The sequence below is a fragment of the Mesoplodon mirus genome (assembly GCF_964341445.2).
Source record: "Mesoplodon mirus genome assembly, chromosome: 2".
In the NCBI taxonomy this organism is placed as follows: domain Eukaryota; kingdom Metazoa; phylum Chordata; class Mammalia; order Artiodactyla; family Ziphiidae; genus Mesoplodon; species Mesoplodon mirus.
The window spans coordinates 223,343,795-223,368,470 of record NC_138977.1 but is presented as its reverse complement, the minus strand read 5'-3'; the positions used below and the strand labels follow the sequence as shown (position 1 = coordinate 223,368,470).

At 52.4% G+C, this 24,676-nt stretch overlaps 1 long non-coding RNA gene across 1 annotated transcript in view; it reads left to right on the top strand.

Moving 5' to 3' along the window:
- LOC309809411 overlaps positions 1-24,676 on the top strand; it is an 85,947-nt gene that overhangs the window by 34,538 nt on the left and 26,733 nt on the right. The gene's annotated exons all lie outside the window — the stretch shown is intronic.

Genomic DNA, 24,676 nt, shown 5'->3' with positions numbered 1-24,676 from the left:
TTCCCGGATCTCTCCCTCAGGGGTCTCTGAGGGTCTCAGTGTCTGTTCAGCAGCCCCTTTCCGAGTCTCTGTGCCCAGCTTCTGGAAGGGACTGCCTCCCCTCATACCATCGGTAGCCCTTGGTCTGCACTGGTTTCTCTACACATGGTCCATGGCTTTGTAAATGGTCACTTGGATGGGCCAGTGGTCTCCTGCCAGACCCCTGACTCATACAGGGGTGGCTTATGGGGTCCTGACAGCAGTGGGCACCTAGGCCCCATGCCCGTAGTGTCCTGAGAGGTGGCAAGTCTTTGCGGGGGGTGACCAACTACTACCCCTGGTCACCAGGTGCTTAGACTTGGCAAAGATGTCCCCCCCTGCCCTGCCCCATTTAGTATGGGGACAGGAAAGCTCCCTGCCCCTGGTGAACCCGCAACTCAGAGGCCTGGGGCCTCCCCACCTATTCTGCTGTACATACCCTCCTTGGGCCTTCGCAGAGCCCTTAGGATAGGGTTGTCAGAAAAAACAAAGGACACCCAGTTAAATTTGCATTTCAGATAAAAAATGAATAATATTTTAAGATAATTATATCTCAAATATTTCATGGGATATACTTATGCTAATTTTTTGTTTGTTTGTTTATTTAATCTGGGCATCCTGTATTTTTATTTGCTAAATCTAGCAACCTAGTCTGAGAAGGGGCCCTAATATAATGACGGAGTGAATTTGCCATCACCCCAAGGGTGGGAGCATAGGGCGGGAATATAAGGTCAGGTTTAATTTGCTTTTAAAAAATACAAAGTGCCATTTCTTGGCACGTTGATCAGCGGAGTAAAATCCATGCTGAGCCCAGTAAAGCAGGGCTGGCTGGTAGAAGCAGGATGTGATTATGATGCCCTGTCCGCCGAGGTCTCCTCTTCCTTTCCCTCCTCGGGGTCCATGAGGATCTCAGGAGCCACCCCCCAGCCCCTGTGCCCAGATGGGCTCCCATAAATCTGGTCTGCGTTTCACGCAAAGAAGTCAAGCTGTCAATTACTTTATGATATTTGGTCTTATTGTTACTAGACCCTTTTCTCTCCCTGATTTCTGAAGTAACACGTAGTCATATTGAAAACTAGAAAATACAGAGAAAGATAAAGAAGAAATTACAAACTGTGTATTACCCTGCCATTTTGCATGTCCTTACATTGCATTTCCAAATATTTTATATACGTACATGCTGTATCTTGAAGATAAAGCTTGGATCCTACACTCCACACTTTTTTTTTTTTTTTTTTTTTGCCGCACCATGAAGCATGTGGGATCTTAGTTCCCCAACCAGAGATCGAACCCATGCCCCCTGCAGTGGAAGCGCGGAGTCTTAACCACTGGACTTCCAGGGAAGTCCCATCTACACGCTGCTTTATCATTTGCTTTTCATTTAATAATAGAAGGGGATACTTTCCCATTATTGTTAAATATTCTCCCAAACATTAAGTTTATGTCTCTATCGTATTCTGCCTTATTAATGGGCCACATTATTTTAATTTAATTATTTTAAATTAAATAACTTAATTATTTTTAATTTAATTTGATTCAATTCAATTATTTTAATTTCCTTGGCCAAACAGAAGGTTTTTGTGGAATCAGTTCATTCATTCTTGCACATGGAAGAACTTGAAGGTCCCAGGTGCCGACCTCTCTCCCTCCCCTGGTCCTTTCTTGGACAGATGCTTTCTCTGGCCCTGCAGTGGACGTGGTGCTTGGTGATCAGCATCCGCCTTCCCCCCCCCAGCCCCGCCCCACTGGAGGTTGGTTCAGCAATGCCTTAGCCTTTTGAACTCTACCCCAGTCATCACCAATGATGAGAGCAATGAGCCTTATTCCTCTGTGTGTTTTTGGAAAGCCATAAAAACTTCACTGTAAAAATGTTAATAAAAAGCAATGCGATGATTCATCCACCACAGAGTTTACACTTCCGACTTTTATCCCATAGCTGCCTCCCCTGAGAAAATAAAATACACTTCTGATTAGCTGGGCTTTAAAGCGCAAGCTGAGCGCTGGGCACTTTGAGATAAGGCGCTGTTCGGTGTAGGGAAGGGGCTGGGCTGTTTGTGTTCCTGGGCCGACGAGCCACATGGGGGCCTGTCCCCGGGAGGGGCCAGGAAAGAACACTGACCGTCCTGCCCGTTGACCACCTTCTCATCAATGTCATGGACCTGATGGGACCGTATTGCCTTCGTGCTCCACTTCTGGGGGCACACTATTTCTTCTAACTCGGCATCCCCTTCCTGGAAACACCATGGTCCAGGGCCAGGGACCTGGCCTTAATCCCAGGAGCCCAGGTTTGAATCCCAGCTCCACCTATTCCTGGTTGGGGCATGTCTCTGCATCTGAGAAATGGGCATAATAACAGCTACCCCAAAGGACCAGAGTGAGAATTAAATGACATGCAGGTGCCCTGAGATCCTTATTCCTTCCCACCACCCTTCTCTCTCTCCTGCAGAACAACACTTCGTTGAGTGAGTCCTTCCTTTTCTAACCTCTGAGCCTCCGCCCTCTGTCCTGGTTTGTCCTCCCCCATTCTCCCTTCTCCCCTGCCTCTGAGAAGCAGATCCTGAGACCAGGACTGGAGGAAGGTTGCATATCTGGGAGACCATCCCAGACCAAACCAACAGGAGTGGAGACTTGGGCTGGGAAGGAAGTTGCTGCTGGGGAGTCTCTGGGAGACTCAGCCTGAGATATCCCACCCGAAGAGCGAGGCTGCCGGGGCTTTACGTGCCCACCCCTGTCAGTCACCGAGCACTGCCCCCAGGGACTCCCAATTCCCACGGTTCTCTGGGCTTGTAGTGCTTGTGGCCATGGCCCCAGGCATGCCCAGTGGCCTGCACTGCCATGTTGTGGAGGTTAGTCCCTCTACTGGCTCAGGGAGGGCTCCAATCTTTGCATCTTTGCTTGGTTTAGCAAAGAAAGGGAAGAAAGAGTTAAGAAAGACCTGGAACAATGGCAGGGACCCCAGGAGCTGGGTGGGAGGAGACTCACAGAATTCGAGGCCTGCTCTCTTACTAAGCCCTGGGATTAGGTTTCCTTCCACTGTTCTCAGCAATTCTTTGATAATTGGCCTGTCTCAGCAGAGCTCAGGAGCATAGGGAAAAGGATTTTCCTTCCTGGGGCTGGAGTGTTGGCAGCGGTGGGGAGAGTTGGGTGGGCCTGCGGCTGACCTGGTTTCTCCAGCCTGCAGGGAACCTGAGACCACTTGCTGGAGACGCAGTGGGGGAAATGGGGACTCCTGCCCTGGGGGGACATCCGTGACTCCTAGTCTCACCCTGGGTGAGGCCTGGAGCCTCCTTTGCCTCAGCTGGTCTCTGGCTGTCCCAAGGAGCTTTAGGGGCTGGCATATGGTTTGAAGCCCAGAGGAAGTGTACCCTGTGGTCCAGGGTGCTGGGAGGGCCTCTCTCTTGTACCTCTAAACACACCTGCGTGGTCGGAGGGTGCCCACGCAGGGAAGCCTACAGGAGGCTGCACTGAGGGCGTGGGGCTTTGGGGGGGCAACGCTTTACCTACCTCTGAGGGTCAGCTGAGACTGGATGTGGCCTCAGCTGGCCAGCACTGTCCAAAGCCCAGGGCTTGGGCTTAGAGGACTAACCGCAGCTGTCTGAATGATGGGTGTGGTGCTGGGAGTCTTGAGCTCCTGGCAGCCCCGACCCCAGGTCCAGCAGCTGCCTGACCCAGAAAGGGAACTGGATGAGGGTGGGCAGCCATGGGCCTAGAAGGAGTGAGTTGGCAGGGGAGCTGAGGACACCCGGCCTGGGACTAAGACTGCTACCAGGATGGACTTCTAGCCCCCAGGGCGGCCTTGTGGGAGGAGAAGCAACATCCCTGGCATGACTGGGTCCCAGGGAGGAGAGCCTCAGGTGTCAGTGACCCTTGCCCAGGACAGGCGCCCCGGGCCTCAGGCCAAATCGGGAAGGCAGTGTGGTCTTCTCTTAGGTCCGGTGACCTGCTCCTGGTCACGCCTACCTACGATCCATCTCGGCTGTTCAGCTGCATCTTAACAACCTCCTGGTCTTCCTGACCTGGTTGAGGAAGATGCTCTGGTGTCCTAATGGTAATGACAATCATATTAACAATTCTGAAACAATAAATATGTAATAATGGTAATAATGACAACTCCCTTTTATTTACATGAACTTTAATCGTTTGCAGAATTCTTTCTCATGAATTCTCATTTAATCCTCATAAAACCTTAAGAAGTTGGTATTCTTTTCTCTGTTTTTATAAATGTAGAAACTGAGACCCAGAGAGGTTGAGTAATTTGCTCAAGGTCACAGAGCATGAAAATGGCAGAGCTGGTTCTTCCTCGTTGGCGTGTTTGTGCCTCTCCTTGAAGTGTGTGTGCGTGTGTGTGCGTGTGCGCGTGCGTGCGTGTGTGTGTGTTTGTGAGACCATTGCAGCTCACTGCTCCAGTCCACTCTGGATCCTCTGAGACCCCAGCTCCCCTGGACACATCCTGGTCGAGGTGGCACTGAGAATATGGCTGCCAGATAAGGGCACTGAAGTCCCTGTTCCCTGACCTGGAGACCCACTTGGGCTGGACCCTGCTAAGGGACTGTCTCTAGCCACAAAGTACGAAGATTTGGGCTGTCCAGGAAATGTGAGGGGATGGGTGTCCAACCGTGCATTGGCCTTAGGGCCAGATCCAGACCGCAGCCCAGTTCAACGATTACCTGTCACCTGACGGAGGGTAGATGTCTTCCCCTTGTTCAGTCTGTTTTCTCACCTGTAAAATGGAGACTCATCTCTGGGAGGGAGGTGCAAGGAGTCCCTGAGGTAACAAATATGACAGTATTTGCTGTATAGGAGACCTGCATGCAGGAAGGTGTTGTCACCATTATAAAGTTAGACCTTATGACCATCTCGTGGAAAGTATAAACTTTGGGGTGGTTCTGCCCACCTGGGGAAGACAGGCTCTGAGCTGCCAGGTCGGTGCCTTTAGTCCCTGGGGTGGAGGAAGGTGTGAGGTTCCTGAGAGGGTGGGGTGGGGAGGGGAGGTCAAAGCAGCTGATGGAGCTGTGAGTCTGGTGGAAAACTAATTTCATCCAAAGAGATTGTGTTTGAATTTTGTCTTAACCTCAGTTGGAGCAGCAAAGGGGACAGTGTTAAAGAAGGCCAGTCTGATAGATGAAGGCGCACAGGGTGGAGACGGGGGAACTGAAATCCATTCCTGGATGTGTCCAGTATCAGAAAACCTCAGTGTAAATAGCCATTAAATTAAAGTGTGTGTGCTTGCTTTACAAGAGTCTTTCTTTCTAGATGAATTTAAAATGTGGTTCAATTTTGAAAAACATTTGACTGATGACTTTCTCAGAACACATCTCGTGGGTTAAGTTCGATCTGTCTACCTATTGACCCATCTATCCATCCATCCAGCAAGCTACCTAGACAGCTGCAAATATTCCTACATAAAAATATGTGGATAGATAGATGTGTGAAAACAGAATCTTTGCCTGTAAATGGCTGGGTCAGCGGCCTGAGTAACCTTATTCACATGACAAATGTAATCTTAATACATTTTAAAATTTAGTTGTTTAGGCATCAGTTGATTCCAGAAAGAAGTTGAGGAAGGTAAATGTAGAAGCCATGATCTGGTGCTTACAGTGTGGGGTCCTTAGAAGGTGAATCTGGCAGCCACGATGGTGGAGAGGGAGAGATGTTAGGATAGAGGAGATTGTCCCATCTGTCCCCGGGGCTGGGGGGGCACCAGCGGGACCCAGACTGGACCCTCACCTAGAGTTTCAGGCCTCGCCACAATGGGTAGCAGGGAGTCAGAAATCCCTCGTGGCTTATGCAGTCTGTGGCTCAGGCCTGGGTGTGTGTGGTTGGGTACTTGGACAAGAGTCTGTCGATCTGGGAATTTACCGCCGCATGATGACAGCTCCCGGTGAGGACCAATAGAAGGTTCCAAAGCCACCGTGGCACCAACAGGGGGACCGTGGGTGGCCTGGCGAGGGTGAGGACCTCGGGGGTGGGGCTCTCAGCCTTCCTTGAGGCTCAGGCCTCCCTTTCTGGCCTGCTTTTGGGGGTGGAGGTCAAGGACTCAGACGGAGAAATCTCTGTGGGCGTTGGGAGTGGGCGTCTGTAGGTCCGTGGTTCCCGAGTCTTTCAGAGGAGGTCCTGCCAGCCATTGCCAGAGCAAGTACAGAGTGGAGCCGGCAGCTGAGGGGTGAATGGGGCCCGCAGCCCAGAGGGGGCTGGAGACACAGATAGGGGTTCCTGAAGCTGGGTGCTGAAGACGGCCCAGGGAGAGGGCGCACTCTGTAGAGGGTCGAGGATGGACCATGAGGAAACCGCAACATTTAAGGGGCAGGTGCTGGAGAGGCTGCAAAAGAGGCTGGGAAGGAGCAGCTGGAGCGGAGGGAGATGGGGGACGCAAAGCCCTGCAAACCCAGGAGGAGGAATTTCCAGAACGGGGGCAGTAAGCGTCCCACAAACTGTGGATTGAATTTCCTCCCATCGCTTTGCAGGGGTGCTGGGGACCAGCTAGCATGCTTCTCATTCCTGGGCTCTGCAGGACCTGCCCAGAGAGACACAAGCAAGTATTTTCTTGGCTTGAAGCAGCAGCGGCAGGGACATTCCGTTCCCCTTTCTTCTGTCCTGAGCGCCTATGAGCAGTGCATGACCAGTAGGGAGCCCGGATTGGCTGTCTAGGCATCTCTGGGGGATGCTCAAGGTCAGGACGAGGGTAGGAGAGGGGCCATCCTCAAGGCCCAGAGGCAGGCAAAGCCAGGCTGGGGGTGAGGACCTCGCCCACCTGGAGGCAGGGAATTCCAGAGCAGGAGGAACTGGGGGGAGGGAGCTGTCAGGATGCAGCCCGTCCTGGCCGCTGCTGCTGACAGCTGTTTTAGCACCATGCTGGCTGCAGGCTGACAGGCCCAGGAACCCAGAGCCAGCTGTGCCCTGGGCCCGGCCTCTTCCCTGGCTGAGGCTGGTGGTTTCCGCGCGGGTGATCCCTGTCATTATCTGGGACTGGGACCTCCTTCTCACCCTGGCTCTCAGGAGCTTTGAAGTCCAGGGCAGCCTACCAAGGCCTGGTTCTGGGTGGTTGCCTTGTGGCCCTGGCGCTGCTCTAGCCAACCCCTGAGGCTGTGTGCGCGTGCGTGCGTGCGTGCGCCCGCCTGTGTGTGCGTGTTGGGGGGACAGAGGTAGACGCAGCCTGGCTCTGGGGTGGGGAGGCGGCTCCCCTGCAGAAGCAGGTCTTGGTCAGGTCCTCAGGTCACCCCACGAAGCCCCGTGCCTGGCTAGCATCCAGCTCTTCTCCGTGTCTCTGGCGTGGACTGTTATGAATGTGCCACGTGTGTCCCAGCCACTGACAGGTAGCAGTGCGTGCCCAAGGGGGACCCAGGTGGCACGAATGTCCTCTGGGCCCTAGAAAAGGCCATGGTTTACCTTTCCCTGCCAGTGACAAAGGGCATGCATAAACATTTCTTAGCACACATTGGTGACATTTGGGGGAAAATATTCTTTTATAGAGCAATTCTATAGCTATTTCTCAATTGATCTTCATTGATCATCCCCATTTTACAGATGAGGGAACTGAGACAAAGAGAGGTTAAGTACCCTGCCCTGGGACACACACCCAGAAAGAGTTTGAGCTGGGAGTCAACCTGAGCGGTTGGGAACCGTCCTGCCTGCCCAAGAGAGATTCAGCCCCATCCCAGCCACACGGCCGCTCAGCTCTGCAGCCAATGTACAAGGTCCGATCTTGTCCCCACTTGGTGCCCTGAGCTCAGGAGCAATTTTCAGGAGTAGTTGAACTCTGTCTTCAGACTCCAGAGCTCAGGCTCTGCTCTGAGCTGCCCGGTGGGCCTCAGTGCTGAGCTAAAGGGCCGGCAGAGCCATTCCTGGGCCGAGGGTGCCCCTGGACAGGGACCAGACATGGGCACCGCCCGTGGAGCCAGATCACTCAGGTTCAAATCCATGTTCTACCACTTCCAGTTGCATGATCTTGGGCAAGTCTCTTAACTGGTCTGTGCCTCAGTTTCCCCATCTGTGAAGTGTAAATGTAGTAGCTTAGGGTTTTGGAGAGAAATACACCACCTGTGAAGCCTGGGACCGGTGCCTGGTGTAGGTAAGAGCTCACTCAGTCTTAGCTGTGATCCCACCTTGAGTCTTGGCACACCCACGCTTCTGTGGTTGGAACGGCTCTGGCCCTGCCCTCAGCCAGGCGGGTCCTGGCTCCGCATCTTTTCAGGGAGGTCTTCCGCGAGAGAGGCTGTTCTGTTATTTTCTTCCTCAGCACATCCTCTCTGTTTCCTTCGGGACACTTATCACAGCTGGTAAGTATCTCATTTGGTGGTCTGTTTGACTTGCGTCTGTCTCTAAGCTCCAGAGGGTAGGGGTCTCATTGGTGTCTTTCACAGCTGAGTCCCCGGTGTTGGGACAAAATCAACCTTTGTGGAGTGAGTGAGCCTGGCAAGAGCCTGGGGAGGCCCTGCCCTGGGCCCAGGTCTGCAAGCTGCCTGGATGTCCTGGGAAAATGCTGCCGTTAGGATTGTCCTTTTCTTCCAGAAAAGTCCATCTCATTCCTTTGGCTCCCAGCAGCGAGCATTTTGACCCCAGGACTCATCTTCCCCTGAATGTCCCAGGGGCTGCTGTGCTCTGGACTCAGAGCAGGGAGGGGCCCGGGGGCCTTGTGGATTTTCCGGGAAGATTGCTGCCCCGTGAGGCCCAGCTCCTACAGACCCAAGTCCACACTCGGGGCCTCTGCTTGTTCTACATGATCTGGGGAGGGGTCCCGGAGGACAGAGTTTTCCCAGGCACTTTGATTTCCCCCGTCCGGAGCCTCCATTCTGGCAGATTCTGGCCTCGCAGGGCATGAGTGTTAGCGAACGGGGGTTCCCGAGGCTGTTAAGATGAGCACCGTTTTCTCCACCATTTTTCTGGTGCTGAGGCAAGGTGCTGAGGAGTGAGGAACCAACCTTTACTGTAGGCCTGCTGAGCCTGGCCCAGGACAGGGTGTGGCCAAGCCATGTCTCTAAGCTTCTGGAGGCTGGGCTGAGCTTGCTGGAGGGGTGGGTGTTATCCTCCCATTCTGAGGAGGGTGCTGAGGCTCAGAGAGGGTAAGTAACTTGCCCATGGTCACAGAGGCAGATGAGGAGGCAAAATTGTAACACAGGCCTGACACCAAGAGCCATCCTCCTGTGCTCCCTGACCCCCAGGGCACCTGGAAACTCAGACAGAGAACCTGTTTCCTCGGGCCTTGAGGACCATGGAGTAGGTGGTGTTGGCATTATAAAGTACACAGCACTCACTCTCAGGCCTGTGCTTCTGCTGGAAGCCTGCTGGTGGGTGAGAGTATTCGGGGTTTATGCAAAGGAGTTGGCTCCAAAGGCCTCCTTGGGGGCAAAGGCCAGGTCTTGTTGGCTGTCTTGCTTGAGAGGAAATGATCCCTGGGAGCAGAGGTCCGTGAGTGGGGCAACACATGTCCTGGCCAGTGGGACGGTGGGGGAAGGCAGAGGGACTGGAGGCTTTCTAGGTCATTGTGCTCCTGGACCTGGCTGTGCTTACTAAGCTGTTGGAAGGAACTCCTTCCAGAGTTGACTCTAAAAATAGATCTATAAAAATTTCTGGGCACTGTTTAGAGTTGAAGCCCCAGGGGAGTCACATAAAGCTTTCATGCTGACAGCATGCAGGGGATCTGCAGCTGCTAAAGCACACGCCGGCCTCACGGGTCTGGAGATGTTTACGTGGGCGGTGGGGATTCTGGAGGGTCACTGGGCATGCATGGCTTTGCTGAAAATATTTTCTCAGCTGCCATTGTCTGGATCCAGAAAACTCTCAAGAGGCACCAGTGGTAAGGTTGTGACTTAGTAATGCTGTGATGCGGCGACACTGTGACTCTGGAGGTTGTGACTCCCCTGAGTCAGACCCGCAAGGTCGGGCAGGCCTGTGGGCTCGAGCCAGAAGGAAACCCTGGCTCCTGGCCAGTCTCACTTTTTGTCTTGTTCCCCATCCGTTGCCAACCTGCCCAAGGACAGCTCACCTCGGTGGGCACCTGGCCCTCCCTTGTCCTCAGGGCCACCCTCCTAATGCCTTGGACCACCAGGGTCCTGGTTGGGGGCAGTGTTTGGGTCTGCCTTGGCTTCTTCCTCCTAATTTTTCCAGGTGACCATGTAGGAAGCAGACTGTTCTGCCGACGATGGCCACCTCTCATTGGCATGCGGACGTGTTGCCTTTATGAAATCCCTGTGCCTTTGCTCTCTGACTTACCTGTTGGGGTGAGGCTGGCTGGGGGCTGCGGTGGAGGAAGGAGGGTGTAGGGGAGGAGATTGTGGAGCCCCTTGGTGCCGACCCCAGCGCCCTGGGCGAGGCACCCCCAGCGCTCCCACAGGTGCGGCCTCTGCTCCGAGCTCCGGACTTCTGAGTCCAGGCTTTGAAGCTGGCGAGCATTTTGGCATCTACGTCCAGGGTGAGCTTCCTCACCTGCCTTGGGCCACATCCTGTGGGGTCTCTGACTACCTCAAGGGATTCCATAGAGGCTGCCTCAGTTTCCCCATCCGCCTGTTGGACTTTACAGTAGTGCCCACCCTCAGTGCCCTTGGGAGGTGAAATGTGATAAAGAACATTCAGGGCGGGGGAAGCTCTGATCCCGGCAGCCACCGGGCACCATGTCCTCACTCCAAGCTCACACTGATGCCCTTTAATGATGTGTCTGCGCCATGGAGGCCCAGATCGGGAGGGGTGTGGGCATCCCCCGTGGCTTGGTGAGCACTGTCTCTGGGCACACCTGCCACACAGAGCGTGGGGTATTCCTGCATCATTCCAGCTGGATTCGAACACTCTAAATGAACCTCAAGTACTATTTTTGTTTTTAATTTAATTAATTTATTTATTTATGGCTGTGTTGGGTCTTCGTTTCTGTGCGAGGGCTTTCTCTAGGTGTGGCAAGCGGGGGCCACTCTTCCTCGCAGTGCGTGGGCCTCTCACTATCGTGGCCTCTCTTGTTGCGGAGCACAGGCTCCAGACGCGCAGGCTCAGTAGTTGTGGCTCACGGGCCTAGTTGCTCCGCGGCATGTGGGATCTTCCCAGACCAGGGCTTGAACCCGTGTCCCCTGCATTAGCAGGCAGATTCTCAACCACTGCGCCACCAGGGAAGCCCTCAAATACTACTTAGCTACATTAATGCAGCGGTTGGTGCAGGGGTTGGTGAGCCCTGTACAACATGCACGTTTCTAACCTTAGTGGTGACCAGGGCTAGCATTTAACAGGCATTGATCATTTCGTCAGTGCTGTGAACGGTGTCGGGTTAGTACTGGCCTAAGTTCTCAGGTGAGGACATGGAGCTTCAGAGACCGCATGGCTTGCTGAGGTCTCCTAGCATGTGCTCCCTGCAGCCTTTCCAGGCTGCCTCCTGGGGGGGCTTGTCATCTGGGCGTGGAGTTTGGAGACCCGGACAGCCCCTCCCCTGGACTCGGCTCCGTCTCAAAGCCTGCAGGGGGCAGGTGTGGGTTTTCCTTCCTGTTGCTCTGAATCCATTCACTGTGGGCCACTTGGCCACAGTGGCCTCAGTGGGGGACTGGACCATCCGCACTGGGGAAGGTGGTAGGGGTCAGGGGGTCATTCTGGGGTGGCCTCAGACCACATCCAGCATGGTCATGATGGGACCTTCATAGACACCCTCATGAGAGTTTTGGGCATCCTGGCGGCCCTGACGGCATCACTGCTCTGGGCTGGCTGCTGTGGCCTCAGCCTCCACCAGGTGTGACCCGAGGAGTGGGAGGCTTAGGAGAGCAGCTGTGGCCTGCAGCCTGCGTCCCCCTGGAAACCTGGCAGCCTTGGGAGGGCATTTACACTAGCGAGCCTAGAGAAACAGAAATGTTTTGAAAGTAAACAACTTGATGTGGAAAGCACACTTGGTCAGGACGTGGGAAAGTGGCAGGTCACAGCACAAAAATGTCTTGTTTGTAAGCTGTACAAGGACAGGGCAAGATGCAAACACAGCTCTGCAGACGCACCTTTGACCCTGAATTCCCATGAAAATTATCCGGTCTGCGGTCACAGGGAAACAAAGATTCCTGATGGGAAAATGGGAAATGACACGGGCAAAGCATGTGTGTTTCATGCGGTCCCCAGGCCCTGGGATTGGGACAGCTTCAGAGGCCAAGGTCAGGTCTCAGCCTAGCCACCATAGGACAAGTTACAGCCCGTCTCTGAGGCTCAGTTTCCTGATCTGAAGAATGGAGTGATAACTGTACCTTATAGGGTTGGCCCAAGGCTAGAGGTGAAGTTGCATGTGAAGTGTGTGCACAGTGCCGGCCCCGAGGGCCCCTGGACGTTGCTGTCACTGTCATTGCTTCCACGAGTCATGACATCATTGCCATTTGGCATGCAGAGGTGGTGTGTGAGGCAGGGGGACCCTGGGCCCATCATTCCACTGAGAAGCCACCCCAAGCCTTGTGCCGGCAAGTCTTGGTGCATGCCAGGGTAGCCAAAACACAGGATGGTATCCGATGGAGGACCAGAAGGTCTTGGAGGCAGGAAGGGGCCCTTCTGTCTCTCTTGTTGCCCACAGAAGCCTGCCCAGTACCGGAGTAAGTGCTCAAGAACTGAGTGCTGGAGAGGGACTTCCCTGGCGGTCCAGTGGTCAAGACTCCGCACTGCCACTGCAGGGGCGCAGGTTCTATACCTGGTCGGGGAACTAAGATCCCTCATGCCACATGGCCAAAAAATAAAAAAATGAAAATATCTGTGTGCTGGAGAAATGAACAAATGCGGTGACAGATGCCCAGCAAACCCACGTGTGTCAATCGAGCCTTTTCACTGCCCTGGGATGTCATCGCCTCTCATCTTCAGCCTGCTCCCATGACTCCAGCAGGCTTGCTCAGTAGGGAAGCTATTGGCACACAGCTTTGCCAGCTTCCCACTTTCTGCACACCTCACATGCTATGAGACTCGGGGGGGGCACTGAACCCCTTTAACAAAGAAGGGGTGTGTGGGCCTGTCTGAGTTAAAATAAGGAGGTTGTCTGCACAAGCCAGCCCAGCTGGGTGGAAGAACTCAACTATCCCCAACGGTTGGAGCTGCTTGGTATGGGGAAGGAGAGGCACAATGGCTCCTGGACGGGGGTGACACAGTCACAGTGACTGCTTTGGACTGCATTGTGTTCCCCCCAAATTCATATGTTGCTTCCCTAACCCCCAGTGTGATGGTATTTGGAGATATCTTTGGATATCTTGCAGGGCATGAGGGTGGAGCCCTCAGGAATGGGATTAGTGCCCTTGTAAGAAAAGACACAAGAGAGATGACCTCTCTCTCTGTCATGTGAGGACACAGTGTGAAGGTGGCCATGTGCAAGCCAGGAAGAGGGCTCTCACCAGACACTGACCACACTGGAACCTGGATCCTGGACTTCCAGCCTCCAGTACCGTAAGGGATAAATTTCTGTTGTTTAAGCCACCCAGTCTCTGGTATTTTGTTCAGCAGCCTGAGATGACTAAGATAGTGACCCTCCAGGAGAGAATGGGAATGGTTTCTGCTCTGGTGCTGGGGGCTGGTAGAGTTGCTTTGACTGTGGAATCTGAGACATCGTCTTCCTCACCTCTCAGAGGGACAGAGGGCAGTGCCCTCCAACAGACGCTGGCCTGTCCTTCCTGGCAGGTGTCCGACTAGTCTGTAAGGGGCTCTTGGTGATTGTGTCCACAGCAGGAAGTCCTCAGTCAGGGCCAGGCAGGGCAGAGAACTTGGTGAGGGGCGCCCTGGACCGTGGCAGAGGAGTACCATGATGGTTGTGACAACTAGGACAAAGGCTGCAGGAAGTCTGAGTTGCTGGATGGGGGGCAGCATCAGGAAGGAAAGTGTGGCCTGGGAGTGGGGGGAGGGGTACAGCGGGGGAGGGAGGAGTACCTGGATAGGGCCAATTGAGAAAGACCCCTGGACACATGGTGGGAAGTATGGATCTGGGAGAAAGCTGCCTTCCTGTCAGTTAAACAGGGAGTTTAGACTTGGAGAAATAACAAAGAATATGCAAATAATTTGTTTTTTAAATTATTATTTTACTATGAGATACTTAGACATGAAAAAGAGCTGGGGAGAGGAATAGGGGAATAGGATGAGTTAAAATATGACAATGTACACTGTCGTTACCAATGTTCATCCATTTTTTGGGATAAATGCTCCCTAGATTGCTGGTAGCCTTTGGTTGATTTCCAGAGTTCTAAACAGTTTAATTCTGACAATTTCTGCCAGGGTCCTCATTGCCTTTATGGAGGAGGGGCTTTCAGACATCCTTATTCTCTCATTTTCACTGATGTTACCCTCTCATTTTTGTTTCTGTATGAAGAATTTCCTTTAACATTTCTTGTGCAGATCTGCTGGTAATGCATAATGAATTACCTCAGGTTTTGCATGTCTGAAATTTGCATGTGTTTATTTTACCTTCATTTTTTTTTTAAGATTTTTTTTTTTTTTTTGGCAGTATGTGGGTCTCTCACTGCTGTGGCCTCTCCTGTTGCGGAGAACAGGCTCCAGACGCGCAGGCTCAGTGGCCATGGCTCACGGGCCTAGCCGCTCCGCAGCATGTGGGATCTTCCCGAACCGGGGCACAAACCCATGTACTCTGCGTCGGCAGGCGGACTCTCAACCACTGTGCCACCAGGGAAGCCCCTTTTTTTTTTTTAAAGATTTTTGATGTGGACCATTTTTAAGGTCTTTATTAAACTTGTTACAATATTGCTTCTGTTTTTATGTTTTTGGTTTTGTGGCCACGAGGCATGTGGGATCTTAGCTTCCTGACCAGGGATCAAACCCACACCCCCTGCACTGGAAGGTGAAGTCTTAACCACTGGCCTGCCAGGGAAGTCCAAGTCTTAACCACTGGACTGCCAGGGAAGTCCCTGCCTTCATTTTTTTTTTTTTTTCTTTTTTGTGGTACGCGGGCCTCTCACTGTTGTGGCCTCTCCCGTTGCGGAGCACAGGCTCTGGACGCACAGGCTCAGTGGCCGTGGCTTACGGGCCTAGCCGCTCCGTGGCATGTGGGGTCTTCCTGGACCGGGGCACGAACCCGTGTCCCCTGCATTGGCAGGCGGACTCTCAACCACTGCGCCACCAGGGAAGCCCCCCTGCCTTCATTTTTGAAAGATATTTCACTGGACATAGAATTCTAGGTTGACAACACCCCCTCCTCCCCCCCACCCCAGTATTTAAATATATAATTCCATTGTCTGCTGTTATTTTAATTTTTGTTCCTCTGTACATTATGTGTCTTCTTCTCTAATGGCTTTTAACACTTTACTCACCTCTTCTCAACAGTTTGATTATGTTTTTGTCTTGCTGTGGTTTTCTTTATATTTATTCTGTTTATTGAGCTTGGATCTGTGAGTTTATTTTTCATCAAATTTGGAAATTTTTCAGCCATTATTTCTTGAAATATTTTTTCTTCCCTCTGTCTGGGGCTCCAATTACATACACGTTGGGCCACTCGATGTTATTTTACAATGTTTTATCTCTCTGTGCTTCGCTTTAGATAATTTCTGTTGTTATGTCTTTAAGGTTACTGGCCATTTTTTCTGCAGTGTTTAATCTGTGTTACTCTTGTTCAATTTATTTTTCACTTGCATTTTTTTTGTCTCTGGAAGTTTGTTTCTTTTTTGTATCTTCCATTTTTCTTTTTATCATGTTCTTATTTTCCTTTTGAGTATTTGGAGTATATTTATAATAGTTTTTTAGAATCTTATTTAAAAATTAGTACACAATAAAACAAACTTTTGATATATTTATATGAATTTGACGCACATATAGATTTGTGTAACCCTCACTGCAATCAGAATACAAAACAGTTCTATCACCCCAAAAATACTTCTTCATGCTACCCCTTTGTAATGATTCCCCACTGCTACCTTAAGCCCCCCGGAGACCACTTATCTGTACTCTGTCACTAATTTTGTAACAAAGTCTTTGTTAGAATTTTGTCTTTTTGAGAATGTCGTACAAGTAGAATCATAGAGAATGTAACCTTTTAATATTGACTTCTTTCACAGTGTAATACCTTTATAATTCGTCCAAATTATTGCATGTATCAGTAATTTAAAAAAATATCATTGAGTACTATTCCATTATATGGATACACTAGAGTTTATCTATTCACCTGTTGAAGAACATTTGGGTTGTTTCCAGTGTTTGGCTGTTACAGATAAAGACGCTATGAACATTCATGTACAGGTTTTTGTGTGAACGCATGTTTCCATTTTTCTAGGGTATATATATCTAAGAGTGAGATTGCTGGGATGGGTAGTGTATGTTTAACTTTAAACAAAACTGTTTTCAAGTGTCTGTACCATTTTGTATTCCTATCAGAAACATACGAGACTTCTTGTTGCTGTACTCTCACTGGCATTTGGTATTGTCAATATTTTTTATTTTTGCCATTTTGATAGGTATGTAGTAGTATCTCATCATGGTTTTAATTTGCATCTCCTTAACAGCTAATGATGCTAAACACCTTTTCATCTGAATATTTGCCTTCTGTATATCTTCTTTGGTGAAGTGACTGGTCGAGGTTTTGCCCATTTTTTATTTTGTTTTTCTTACTGTTGGATTTTGAGTTTTTGGTATATTTTGGATAGAAGTTCTTTATTGGATATGAGATTTGCATATTACTCCTAGTCTGCAGCTTGTCTTTTTATTCTTTTACCTGTGTATGTTAAAGAGCAGAAGTTTTTAATTTTGATGAAGTCCAAGTTGTCATTATTTTCTTTTATGTATTTTGCATTTTGTGTCATGTCTAAAAACTCCTTATCTAATTCAGGTGATGAAGATTTTCTTCCATGTTTTCTTTAAAAAGTTTTGTGTTTTACGTTTAGATCTCCATTACATTTATACTCCATTTTGTTTTGTTTTGTTTTTAATAAGGAGTATGTTTAGATCAACTTAAAAAATATTTTTTGCCCATGATGTCCAGTTGTTCCAACACCATTTGCTGAAAGGACTATACTTTATCCATTGAATTGCCTTTGCACTATGTCAAAAGTCTATTGGCCATACTCGTGAGAGTCTATTTCTAGATGCTCTATTCTGTTCTATTGATATATGTGTCTATCCCTTCACCAATATCATGCTGTCTTGATTAATGTAGCTTTTTAGAAAATCTAAAAGTCAGGGTAGTGTGACTCCTCCGATTTTATTTTCTTTTTCAAAATATTGGCTTTGCTAGTTTCTTGGCCTTTCTATTAAAAATTTAGAATCAGTGTGTCTATAACTACCAAAAAATCATGCTGGGGTTTTGATTGGAATTGTGTTAAATCTGTAGGTCTATGTAGGGAGAATTTTTGACATCTTTGTGAGTTTTCCAATTCACGACCATGCTGTCTCTTGATTTATTTAGGGCTTCTTTGGCTTCTTACATCAGCTTTTATAGTTTCTAGCACACAGATTCTATCCATGCTCTGTTATATATATGCGGCTGTGTGTGCTGAATAGTCTAACAAGAAGCCTTCTGTGGGTATGATCCTTCCTTCCAAACAATCCAGGGCATAGCAGAGGGATCCCACACTCACTTGGGTTCTGTGTGCCCGACTGTGAGCCTGGAACTGGAAGGCACTGGGAACACCAGACGAGTGGGACTTGGTCCCTGTCCTTGAGGAGCTCAGATATTCAACCCTTGTGTCAGATCCTTATTTTATGAGTCATCAGAGTGATTAGTTTTATGGAACGTTGCTGTGGGTTGGCAGAACTCCCCTCTCTCCGCTCCTGAGGGAATATCTAAACCATGGGAGGAAAGTGGCACTCCTTCTGTCACAACTTATCAGTACATTTAATTAACCACAGGCAACGTTTGCCAACATGAATTCCAGACTGGGAGCGCGGAGTGAAGTGTTCTGGCAAATTCTTGGCCGCACGAGACTCTAACAGCTTGCTCTGGATGGCCGCAGATGGGAAGAGTCTGTCCCTTTGGGCTCTCCAACTGGTGAGGCGCTCCTGCCCACCACTCCTCACATAGGCTCACTGGTTTGCAGGAACTCATCCTTCTAGGGTTGTCACTGTGCCCTTCCGGGGGGCCTGGACATCTGACACTGCAACGCAGTCCTGCTCAAGGGTTTCCAGCCTGAATCCTGGGCAGAAGCAGCATCCTGCCTTCCTGTGCCTGACCGTGAGTGAGGGGCCATTTCCTCACTGGCAAGGCTCTGCCTGTGTTCCTCTAGCTGCTCAGCCTGGCTCGATGTATAAGGAGAGAGGAACGCAGTGCCCATGGTAACCCCTGAAGGTTGGCTACTGTTGCATCTCAAATTGAACCATTTCCAATAGTCTTTCAGCGGACTTGACTTAGTAGTTTTGGAATCTGTGGATTCCATCTGGGCAAAGTCAGAGAGCCCACAAGGGGCCCTGGGCTCTATGGAGTCAGCCTTGCTGGCCGGCCTGGGCCGCTGTCTTCGGGTGTGGTGAGTGCGGAAAAGTGATGAGCCTGTATCCGTGAGTGGGAACGAGCCCTCCGTGGTAGAGAGGAGGGGTCAGTGGTGAGAGGACTCATGACGGTGGGGGGAGAGGGCCTCAACTGCACTCTGAGAGGGGAGTCCAGCCGTGAGTGATGGGAAGGGAAGGACTGTGCCTGGTCCAGCCGAGGCCTTGCAGGCTGCAGACCCACTCCACACCAGTGCGTGACCCCTGCATCATCTAAGCCTCATCTGCAAGCAGAGACCTGGTACCTGCCAGGGCTTCTGTTTGGGATCCAAACCAATGTCCAGAGCTGGGGGTCCACATGAAGAGTGAAGGCTGACTCCATTGAAGGCTGATTCAGGCAGAGTCAGTTAAGACTTTTCATTTCAAGAACCAAAAAAGCCAGCTCAAACTGGTTTAAATGATGTGTGAGTGAGTGAATGAAGGAATAAATGAATAAGGCCTGGGGGGCAGCATCCGGGCACCAGGAACATAGCCAACTCCCGTCGGAGGAGAGGCCGGGCCTGAGCAAGGGCCAGCTTCAGCGGGGCCCGCGGTCATGGGAGGCTCCAGTTCTGTGGGGCACTGGTCTGGAAGGTCTGGAAGCCCAGGAGTCAGGCTGAGGCCGGGCCCCACCCACTGCCAGGGCAGCTGGGACAGGAGAGAAGCTTGGGCCACTCGGGTGTTTAGGGCTCACCTCTGGAGCAACATGATCTGGGGTTTTGGGTGACACCGGTTCTTAGGAAGGATGGAAGAGCCCGACATTCATTCACTCACTATATGCTTTTTATCTTTTCTCCCAGGCAGCAGATATCCATGAAGGTGGCATGTCAGGGGCTGTGACAGGCCAACCACATCCCTGACTGGCCCTGTGGAGTTCGTAGCCTGGAGAGGGAAACAGAAAAACCAACAGGCTCTTCCCTCCCAGAGTGACAGGGGCAGCATGGGGGGCGCAAAATGCAAGGAGCTGAGAGAGAGAAGGGAGGGGCACCTGTCCCTGTCTGGCGGTGGTCAGAGAGGGCTGCCTGGAAGAGGTGATACCCAGGCTGAGACCTGAAAGGCCTATGGCAAAGAGCAATGTGAAGCAGGAGGGGAGGGGTGTCTGAGGTAGCGGGGGCGGCTTCTGCCAGGCCTAGAGGCAGGAGAGAGTAGGCGAGGATCTCGGGGAGCAGCGAGGAGCCCGGTGTCTTGCTGTGCTTTGGGTCCTGGCCCTCCTCCCCAGCCTAGGTGATGGAATTCTGTCCCTCCTCTCTCCATGGTCCTCGCTGCTGACAGTCTCTCTCCTGGTGCCCATGGCCTCGGGCCTGGGGGAGGCTCTGCTGTGGGGCTTGGGGCATCAGAAGCACGGAACCAAGGGGGCCCTGACTCTGGGACTGAAATCCCTGGTGTGTCCTGGAGGCCGCCTCAGCCTGAGCATCAGCAGCCTCTGGACAGGGCCCAGTCTTGGAGAGCCTGGAACAAACACGGCATGTTTAGAAGGATGAAGGCAGCTGGAAGGATGAAGGCAGGTTTCTGGGATTATACATTTGAGAACCCAGACATGACAGCTGTCCTGCCTTAATTCCAGGATGGCAGAGGGAGAGGGGAGATTCCAGCCGGGCATGCACGTGGGTGCCGGCTGGGGCAGGGGCCTCTCAGTGGCTGGCCCCACCTGCCAGCGACTTGGCTGCAGAAGAAGAGCAACGGGGTTTATTTCCCTCCTGACACTCGGCTGGGGCGCCAGTGATTCCACCTGCCCCTCACTCGGCTGAGCACCTCGGTGTAGATGAAAGAGGGCGATGCATCAAACAGTCACAAGCTGCACGGCCCGGAAGGGGGTACGAGGGTGGCAGGCGTCCTGCCCACGGCTCCTGCCAGCCTCGCAGCCTCGCTGGCTGAGGATCAAACAGTGCAGATGTGGCCCGGGAAGCAGAGTGGTGGGCAGGTGCCTTCTCGAACGCACGCGGCCCCCCAACACCTGAAAGCGAGCTCCGGGAGTATCAGAAACTGACTACAAATGAACATTTCTCCGTGATGAGCGGCCTTGTGCCTGGGAGGTAAGAAGGTTCTCATGAACGCAGGTCCTTTTCCAAGCAGGAAGGAGCGGTTTTTACATTTTTGCCCTCTTCCGCATCTCTCTGAAGCTTAAGGCCTGCAGCATGCCAGGCAGGGGGAGGAGGTGTCAATGTCTGTTTGACCATCTACAGCATTTAGGGAGCTGCCAGCAGGAAGGACGGGGACTTGGTGATGCCTGCTGATGCTGGGCTTCATGCTGGGTCAGCTCAGAGGGTCCTGTTCCCGTCAGCCGTGCAGCCCATGCATCTCCCCAGGGCACCTCCGTGGCCAGGCGTGTGGCTGGCCTTTGGCAACATGAGCTCAGATTTGCTTTCTTTTGCTGTGGCGCCTCTGAATGCTCCTCCGTGAGCCTGTCTGCTGCACCAGCCCGAGGAGGGAGGATTTGACAGGGGAGGTGACAGGGCTGCCGCTGCACGTTGGGCGCTGGGAGACTGTACACATGGAGGGGCCACTGGCAATAAATGTTGGATGGAGTCAGCCGTGGACTCGCTTGGCAGGCAGGGCTGGGTGAAAGGAGGCTGGGCAAGGACACAAGGAGCAGATCTCAGCCCAGGCTCTGCAGTATTTGTATTGAGAACTGTTAGGCGGAGCTCCTTTAAAAGGATGTAGAGGGAGTTGGCATCATCTGGCAGATACCACAGGGCTTTACCAGCAAGAGGTCAGGGGAGGGAGGTCATGAGGTGTGAGCGGGGCACCGCTCTCTGATCTTCTTTAGGCCGGAGCTGGGAGGTCAGAGGGCATCTCAGGGTCGCCCTGGGGAGCTGGATGCAGTCTTGTTGTGAGTGCAGATCTGGCCCCTCCGCTTATTAACTGGACACGTGGCCCAGGTGACTTGAGACTGGGTTTCCCCATTGCAGGATTGTGTAAGGTAAACAATAACAGTGCCTCCTGTGTGCCAGGCCCATCACATCTCACCTCATGCCATCATCGAGTTCATTAGCTCCCCGAGCCCAGAGACCAGGAATCTGGACCGAGTCTGTCTGGCTCTTTGCCTGGCACCGTGTGGCTCTCATGTGTGTGACCACACCCAGCTCTGCACTTTACATGCAGTAGGTGCCCAGAGATGTTAGCAGGAACCATTGCCCTCCTTCCCTCCCCGAAGCCTCTCTTTCCTCCACCCTCTGTGTACGCTCAGTACAGCACACACCCATCTCGGCCTCACCTGTGTGCAAGGCTGGGCTCCCTTCCCGCAGGGCAGCCCCTTTGTGGGAAGCTGCTCCCCACCCCCTGGCTGCAGCCCCCCAGGGTGTGGCCACGTAGTGAGCTCGTGCTAACAGAATGTGAGTGGAAGTGACACATGTCAGTAGCTGACGGGGTTAACAAGTGGGTGTGCTGGGGGCGGGGAAGGGAGTCATTTGATGGGTGCTGTTAGCGCTGAATGATGAAGAGGTTCTAGAGAACTACGGTGCAACAGTGTGCATGCAGTTGCCCGCACTGGACTGTGCACTTGAAAATGCTTAAGAGGGTACATTTTATTCTGTGTATTTTCACCACAGTAAGAACAAACCCCTCAAACTGGATGTGCTATCTCTAGAGAGAGGACTCTAAGGATGGATGGAGCCCAGGTCCCTGAAGGAGCCTGTGGAAGGCCACCGGGCCAGGAACATCGACATTGGATGTGAGTGAGTGAGACGTTAATTGTTCCTCTGTTAGGTCACCAAGATTCTGGGCTTATCTGTGATAGCAGCTAGCATTGCCTCAACTAATCAAGGGGGCTTCAGAGATAAAGACCAAAGGCCTCCCTTCCCTCTGGAGTTCACAGGATAGGAGGAGGTGGCAAACATAAAGGCTGTAACACAAGGTGGGTGAGCACCTTCAGAGCACAGGCAAGGACATGGGGGAGCCAGAGGCAGGGAGGACTCCTCGGGATCAGAGACGAATTCAGGGAGGACGTGTCCAGGACGAGGACATCTCAGAGGTGGTAAAGGAGAAGACAGGCCATTTGGGAAGGGACCCCACTCTGAGCAAAGACCTGAGAGCCGAAGTCCATGCCAGGTGTCCGAGGACCTGGGGGCCTGAGTGGCGGGGCCAGGCCGGTCAAGACTGAAGAGTGTGGGCTTGGCTTTGTAGGCAGTGGGAGCCACAGAAGGCTAATGAGGGAGAGCATGACAGATACACTGTGCTTCAGGCAGGCCCCTCCGGTCACCATGCACGGATGCCTGGAGCAGATGTTAGGTGTGAGAGACGAGGAGGAAGGTGGGGGATGGAGGGGAGAAGTTCAGGAGGGTGGAATCCCAGAACCTGAGACAAAGAGGGGCAGTGGTGGAGGGGAACAGTGGTGCGGGGAAGCCTCCCTCCCTTCTGGCAGGCTGCGCCCTGGATGTGGGGGGAGGCACCTTTTGTGGAGATGGGGAGCCCAGGGAAGGAACAGCGGGCTGTTGGGTGAGATAGTCCCAGTTTGTTGACCCCAAGGTGGACAATGGCCTTTCCCGTGGTCTGAGTCCAAGTGCTGAGAATCAGCCCCCCAGACTCTGACCTTCTGTTTGAAGGGTCTGGAGCCTGTCACTGCCAGGGGTACCGGAGGGCCCCCACAATGCCTGTGACAGCCCCACCCCCATGTCTCCTGTCCCATGGGTACCCGGCGGATGCTTCCTGGAGCTGATGATGGTTTGGGTCGGGGTGACTGCAGTCTGAATGTGCAGGACCGTGAGGTAAAGCAAAGTGATGCCGTGAACACATGTACTCAGAGAACTTATATGGTTCTTGCGTTGCCTTGAAAATAAATCTATAGGATTTGCTTTGCTTTGTGGCATTTATGAGAAATCTACCTTGCAAATGGGTTTCAAAAATAACCTCTCTCACAGCTCTGTGTCATGCTCACCTGTGGGGATGGGGTGTGGAAGTGTGTGTGTGGCCTGGAGGTCTGGGCCTGAGACTGGCTTGGGTCACAGCGGGAGGGACATGGCAGGACTTGGAGGTGTCTGCTGTGCCAGGGGCTTAGGCCTGGAGGGTCAAAAGCCAGGGGAGACAGGCATCTTTAGTGGGTGGAGGGGCTCCTCTGGCACAGCGAACCCTCAGCGTCAGATGTGCCCCCGCAGGGCTCCGTCGTGGTCCCCTGACCCTGTTGCCAGGGCCTCCTTGTTCTTCAGTAACCATGGGGACTTCCTTTCCAGCATTCCCGTGGGAACACCGGCCATTCCCCACAGCCTCAGCTGTGGAGATGGGAAGTGGAGTCTGCCTGCCCTCCCAGCAAGCACAGGAGAGGTGATGGACAAGCCTCTCGGACTGGAAGAACCGTTTCAGACTGAGACCGGCTTCTTCCCAGACCCCTTCCTCCCCCTGTGCCCTCTGGCTGGGGCAACGGCCCCCATCTGCCCGAACATGAAGTCAACCCAACCCTCCATCCTCCCCACGCCCACGTCCACTCGGTCACGTGGCCTGCTGATGCCACCCCGGAAACCCCCCCTGAGTCTGTTCCATCCTCTCCTTCCCCCCAGCAGCTCTCCCCTGGGCTATGGAAATCTCTGAACTGGTCACCTGTGTCCAGCCTCTCCTTCCTCCACCATCTCCAGGAGGATGGTCCTGAAACCCATCTGCCTGCCTGGTCATCACACTGATGCTTAAAAAGTTCCCTTGACCCCTTAATGTCTACAAGACGAATTTTAACGTTCCCACTTTATTCATGGTGTCCCAGGCCCATGTGCAACTCCATGTGTCTTCACATGGCACTCTTTCTGCCAGGAATGCCTTCACCTCTCCCACTCTCTTTGTCTGGGAGGGTGAATCAACTGGCCTGGCAACGGTTAGGGCAGCAATGCCAGGGTAGATGGCACCTTTGCGTGAGTGACACGGTGGCATGCCATTGGGTAAGGGGTTTGATAGGTGAGTGCTTTTTTGTGTGTGATGTGTACCCCTTGGCATGCCCAGCCTGGCTTCTGGGAGCGTTCTGCGGCAGGACCATCTTCCTCCTGCGCCCAGTCTGGGCTGCGGCCCCTGGAAAGTGCATCATTCCTCCTTGGATGTCTAACCTGCAAGCTGGGCCTACGCCCGGGCTCTGGCTCCCTGCGGAACGTCTAGTCACACGAGCAGCACCGCCCAGCACGAGCCTTTGAGAAATGCATACGTAAGCACAACTTTATGGACCTGCTGGGCTGGCAGGTGCGGGAATCTGAATGATTGCGATTTGCACAGGTTGACCCTCAGACAAGCATGGCACCAATTATTTCTTGGTGAGCAGCTGTACCAGTCTTTTGTAGCATAATCACGGGGAGTTTGGGGAACAAGCCTCTGAGAAGGC